The following is a 7,069-nucleotide window of genomic DNA, read 5'->3' on the forward strand; positions in this document are numbered from 1 at the left end:
CCATCCACTGATGACAGTGCAGTGTTGAAGTCTTCCATTACTATTTTATTTGAGTCCATATCTCTCTTTAAATCCCTTAACAATTCTTTTAAATAGCCAGGTGCCCTGTAATTAGGTGCATATACATTTATAATAGTCATATCTTCTTGTTGAATTGATCCTTTAATCTCTGTATAGTGTCCTTCTTTGTCTCTTTTAATAGTTTTTGTGTTAAATCTATTTTGTTTCATATTAGGATGGACATAGCTGCTCTTGTTTGGCTTCTGTTAGCATGGCTTATCTTTTTCCATACTTTCAATTTCAGTCTGCTTGCATCTTTGTTGATAAGATGTGTTTCTTGTAGGCAGTGAATATATGGGTTTTCTTTTTAATCCATTCAGCCAGTCTGTATCTCTTAACTGGAGAGTTGAGACCATTTACATTCAGTATGACTTGTTAAATTCCATGTTTGCTGTGCCATGTTTCCTTAAATAGTCCTGTTTATTATTTTGGATTTCACTTGTTCTTTTGCTAGGTCATTTTCTGCATTCATCTTATTTTGTAGTGATGTTCCATTTTCTGTGTTTCTATGTGTAGCACATCCTTGAGCATCTTTTGTAAGACTGGGTGTGTAGTTACAAATTCTTTCAATTTCTGCTTGTTTTGGAAGATGCTTTTTTCTCCTTTATTCAAAAATGAGAGTTTTTCAGGGTAGAGTATTCTGGGCTGACAGTTTTTTTCTCTTAGGACTTGAATTATGTCTTGCCATTGTCTCATTGCCTGTAGGTTTGTGATGAGAAGTCCAGAGTGAGTCTAATTGGGTTTCCTCTGAATGTGATTTGTTGTTTCTCTTGTGCACATTTTTTAAAGATCTTATTTATTTGAGAGTCAGAGTTACAGACAGTGAGAGGTAGAGAGGGAGAAACAGAGAGAAAGGTCTTCCGTACATTACTTCATTCTCCGATTGTCACAACGGCTGGAGCGGCACTGATCCAAAGCAAGGAGCCAGGTGCTTCTTCCCAGGTGTCCAAGCACTTGGGCCATCTTTTGCTGATTTCCTAGGCCACAGCAGAGAGCTGGAGTGGAAGAAGAGCAGCCAGGACTAGAGATCTGTTCTTTCTGTTTCACTGAGGTGAGTTTTGCTACAGTGAGTAATGGTGAAGTTCTTTTCTGGTCCTGTCTATTGGGAGTTCTGTATATTTCTTTTTTTTATAGCTCTTTGTCTTTTTTATTTTAATTTATTTGTAAGACAGAGTTACAGAGAGAGAGAGAGACAGAGAGAGAGGTCTTCCACCCAATGGTTCACTCCCCAGATGGCTGCAACAGCCAGAGTTGCGCAGATCTGAAGCCAAGAGCTTCTTCTGGGTCTCCCACGTGGGTGCAGGGTCCCAAGGATTTGGGCCATATTCTAATGCTTTTTCAGGCCATAGCAGAGAGCTGGATTGGAAGAGGAGTGGCCAGGACTAGAACGGGCACCCAAATGGGATGCTGGTGCTTCAGGCCAGGGCATTAACCCGGTGTGCCACAGCTTGGATATCTCTTTCTTTTTCTAAATTGTGGAAATATTCCTTTATTATTTTGACAAGAAGGCCTTCTAATTTATTCCCTCTTTCCACACCTTCTCAAATTCTGAGGATCTGTAAGTTTGGTCGTTTGATAGAATCTTGCAACTCTCCAATTATGATTTTAATCTTGTAATTTCTTCTTCTTGAATTTGATCTGACTGTATTACTTCCAGAAATTTGTCTTCCAGTTCTGACATTCTTTCTTCTGTTTCATATATTTTATTGCTAATACTTTCCACTGTATTTTTATTTGTTCTATTGAATTCTTCATTTCCAATATTTCATTCTGATTTCTCTTTAAAATCTCAATTTCTTGGGAGTGCATTTCATTTAGATTGTGAATTTTTTTCTGATTGTTCTAAGTAATCTATTTATTTCCTGAATTCCTTTTCTGGCATATTCTCTATCCCTTCTTCAGCCTCCGTTATTGGGGATTTATATTGGTCCTCTCTTGAATTCATAAAGTCTTTCTTATTCTTATTCAGGATTTTTCTTTGTTCTTCAGCATTTCTGCTTGATTTTATTTTTAAATTGATTTCCCTCTGCTATGAGCTGCTCTATGTCTGTGTACTGCAAGTGGAAGCATGCAGCCCCACCTGCTGGAGCTGTTTACTTCTGGATCATGATTGAGGTGGGGACCAGGGCTTTGATGCACTAAGCCCTGCCTACTAAGGCTACTGTGCTTGATAAATTGCTGCAGACTCAATTCAGACACCTCTGATAGTGAAAATTCAGGGTGAGCCAGTCAAGGAGGGTTACCACATTTCTGTGAGTTTTGTCTCCAGAAACTTGACCAGGTTCTCACAGTACATACCAGAGAAAATGTGCATGCCTTCAGCAGGTGAAGAGAAGCAGAACCATGTTGAAATATATCACAGCACTTTTTTCTTATCAGGACTCAGCCACAGGAGAAACCAGCCAACCAGAATTGGGGGTTATCAGCGCCAACCTGATGTGGGGGGAAGGAAAATACCCAACTCATCAACTGGAGCCACCCTGTCCCATCAAAGAAGAGAGAGAAACCTGAGACACGGTTATAAAGATCACAGTCCAAAGGCATAGGATGATTAAAATACTGAGACCTGGTCATAAGGACATAGATGATTCCCTTTCCCTGCACCTCATCACTATAAAACTAAAGGCCATTTACAATGGTTTCTTTTCCCCAGTACATCATGTCTATCAAGAAAAATTGTAAGGCATAGTAAATGGCACAAGAAGAGTCTGAAGAGACAGAATAAGCGTCAGACCAAACAACTATCAGGACAAAACTTTAAAACAGATGCCCATCAACTGATGACTGGAGAAAGAAATTTGGTACACATGGGGAGATTCTAAGATGGTGGATTAGGGAATAGCATACTGCACTGGAATAGGGATAAATAGTAAAAAATAAAAGTGTAGGACGTGTGCTCTCAGGGGAGAATTAAGGAGAAAACCACACTGGAAATTCTACCAGAGGAAAAGGAACACTGTGGACCTGTGTGGAAGGTGCAGATGCACAGCATGAACACAGACACAACAGATGAGCGCAGCAGCCAAGAGCCAAAGCAGGTGAGACAGGTGAGAACAGACTGCAACAACCTGTGGTGGTATAGCCAAGGAAGAGCATGGCATGAGCCTGGACTGGAGGACTGGGGCTAGTGGTTACTAGCAGTTATCAGCGGACTCAGTGGAAGTAAAAGGTTTATCTCACCCCAGCCACCCCACAGTAGTGCCTTCTGCCAGGCTGATAAAGGGTGGCCAACATTTTCGGTTTGGGCAGCAGATGTGGAAGTGCATGTGCATACACTCAGCAACTGACTGAGACAGGACACTATATATTCATAAGTACTGGCGGCAGTGGCAGGAAGAGCAACATTCGGCCAACATCTCTTGCATATGCTTGTGATCCAGAGATTCCAACAGAAGGGAAAATCCTCAGTCCTCACTGACTTTGAGCCTGGCTGGGAGGATTTACAGGTAACTGGGTACCTACATAGGACTCTGAGGCTCCCCAAGCCTCCCAACATACCACAGGTTCTGGGGCTCAAACTGCCTGGAGCTGGCTTGGGGAACATCTGCCTCTCTGCTGACTGGACAGGCTGGCAGGGCAGAGTGAAACCTCTGCACCCTGAGACTGTGAGAGCCTTATGTGCTGAGACTGTTGGGTCAGTGGCTAGATGAGAGGGTGCAGGGTGTAGCTGGGCAATCAGTGGGTATGGCTCCACATGCCAAGAGCTCCTTGGATGCTCGGGGCGGGCCATTTCAGTGGGAATTGTGCTCACAGGGAGGACTGTGAAGATCATTTGTGTGGTTCATATGGTGGTGCAGATGAGTGTTGATCCACTGGGAGGTAACAGCTGGGCATTATTCACCTTGGAGGAGAGAGGATGAGGGGGTGATCACACCAACAGAGGTGACCATTCCCCCTTTTGTGTTAACAAGAGGAGGTCTACCATGCCCAACTTGGGTGTTAGCCTGGATACTTGTCATATCCTGGTGCACTGACTAGAGCTTTCTGGACATACCCAGCATACACTTCCTGGTATTCACTGAAAGTGAAGACATTCTACTAAGCCACAGAGACATAGCTCAAAGGTAAAAGCCATCAAAGGAAAAACCCAATAAGTAACTCCACAAATGCATAAAAAATACAGAAATACAAGAAACAAAAGTAAGGAAGACACCATGATACCCACAAAGGAACACAACAACATTTCAATATTAGAATGTGAAGATTAAGAGATTGATGAAATGCCAGAAATGGGATTCAGAAGATTAAACATAGAATTACTTAAAAGTAAGCTGAAGTAAATCCATGAATTAAAGAAATCCATACATGGCATGAATGAAAATTTTCCCCATGAAATTGAAATTTTTAAAGAGAAATCAAAATGAAATATTAGAAATGAAGAATTCAATACATCAAAAAAAAATATACAGTGGAAAGCCTTAACAACAGACTTGGTGAGGAGAACAACAAATACCTAGACTAGAAAACAAATCCTTGGAAATCTTTCAGTAAGAACAACAACAACAACAACAACAAAAAAGAACAAATTAGAAAACTTAAAATAGTGGGATATTATCAAATAATCCAATATATGCACTGTAGGAGTACCTGAAGGTGTGGAAAGAAAAAATGGACTAGAAGATCTATTTAGTGAAATAATTACTGAACACGTCACCGATTTGGAGAAAGAAATGGACATCCAAGTATAGGAAGCACATAGAACTAATAAACATGACCAGAAAAGATCTTTACCATGACATATTTTACTCAAACTTTCCACAACATAACATAAAATGGTTCTAAAATGTGCACAAGAGAAATGCCAGATTAATTTCAGAGGATCTCCAAGTAGACTCACAGCTGAATTCTCATCAGAAACCCTTCAGGCTAGGTGAGAATGGCAAGTCATAGTCCAAATTCTTAAGAGAAAAAACTGTCAACCAATAATACTGTATCCTGCAAAGCTCAATTTATGAATGAAGGTGAAATGAAGACCACCATAACAAACAGAAATTGAATGAATTTTTCACCATTCATCTTGCTTTACAAAAGATGCTTAAGGGTGTGCTACACACAGAAACACAGAAAGATAGCCATCATTACAAAAGAATGTGAAGGCAGAAAATCCCCCAGGAAAAGTACAAAAGAAATCCAAAGTAACCAAAAGGAATATTTATGGGAAAATGGCCAGGCCAAGTTGTTACTTATCAATAGTCACTTTGAATGTAAATACCTCAACTCTCAGTTAAAAGATACAGACTGGCTGAAAGGACTGAAAAGCAAGACCCATCTATTTGCTGCCTATAAGAAATACACTTCACCAACAAGGATACATGCAGACTAAAAGCGAAAGGATGGAAGAGATATTCCATGATAATGCAAAACAAAAAAGAGCAGGTGTAGCCATCCTAAAATCAGACAAAGTAGACTCTAATATAAAACCTGTTAATGGCCGGCGCCGTGGCTCAATAGGCTAATCCTCCGCCTTGCGGCGCCGGCACACCAGGTTCTAGTCCAGGTGGGGCACCGGATTCTGTCTCAGTTGCCCCTCTTCCAGTCCAGCCCTCTGCTGTGGCCAGGGAGTGCAGTGGAGGATGGCATAAGGGCTTGGGCCCTGCACCCGCATGGGAGACCGGGATAAGCATCTGGATCCTGCCTTCGGATCAGCGCGATGCGCCAGCCGCAGCGCTCCGGCTGCGGCGGCCATTGAAGGGTGAACCAACAGCAAAGGAAGACTTTTCTGTCTCTCTCTCTCTCTCTCACTGTCCACTCTGCCTATCAAAAAAAAGAAAAAACCTGTTAAAAGAGACGAAAAGATCACTATGTGATGATTAAAGGAGAAATTCAACAGGAAGGTATGATTATAATAAATGTATATGAACCCAATCACAGGGCACTTGGCTATTTAAAAGAATTTTAATGTATCTAAAGAGAGACATAGACTCCAATACAATAGTAATGGGGGACTTCAACACCCCACTTTCATCAACATACGGATCAATGAGGTAGAAAATCAACAAAAAACAAGACAGCTATTGAATACTATAGGCCAAATGGACCTAACTGATATCTACAGGATTTTTCACCCCGCATTTGCAAGATGCACATTCTTCTCACAAGTATATGAAAATTTCTTTAAGGTAGACCATATGTTAGGCTACAAAGCAAGTCTCAGCAAATAAAAAATAATAGAAATCATATCATGCTTCTCTGAGCACAATAGAATGAAGGCAGAAATAAACAACTCAAAGATCTCTAGGTCATGTGCAAACACCTGGAGACTGAACAAAATGCCCCTGAATGAGTCATGGAAGAAATCGAAAGAAAATAAAAATATTTCTGTAAATGAATGAAGGTGAAAATATATCATATCAAAACTTTTGGGATACAGAAAAAGAGTATTAAAAGTGAAGTTTATAGTAATTGTCACCTACATGAAAAAATTTCAAAGGTACCACTCTCACCATTGCTTTTTTAACATAGTCCTGGAAGTTTTAGCCTGATCCATTAGACAAGAAAAAGAAATGAAAGAGATATAAATATTAATGGAAGAACCAAACTATCCCTATTTGCACATGACATGATTCTCTATATATATAGGATCCAAAAGACTCCACTGAGAGACTACAAGAAATCATAAAACAGTTTGGAAGATGGTAGGATGCAAATTAACACACAAAAATCAATTGCTGTTGTATACACAGACAATATCATGGCTGAGAAAAAACTTTTAAGATATATCCTATTCACAATAGCTACAAAAGGAATCAAATATCTTGGAATAAATTTAATCAAATATAACAAAGATCTTTATGATGAAAATTGCAAAACATTAAGGAAAGAAATAGTGGAAGACACAAAAAAAATGGAAAAAATCTTCCATGTTCAGGGCTAGGAAGAATGAAGATCATCAAAATGTCCATACTACCAAAGGCAACTTATAGATTCCATGTGATTTGAATCAAAATAACAACATTCTTATCAGATCTAGAAATACATGATTTTAAAATGTGACAATTTGTTAAGTCAA

The sequence above is a fragment of the Oryctolagus cuniculus genome, chromosome 7, assembly GCF_964237555.1.
Source record: "Oryctolagus cuniculus chromosome 7, mOryCun1.1, whole genome shotgun sequence".
Classification (NCBI taxonomy): Eukaryota; Metazoa; Chordata; class Mammalia; order Lagomorpha; family Leporidae; genus Oryctolagus; species Oryctolagus cuniculus.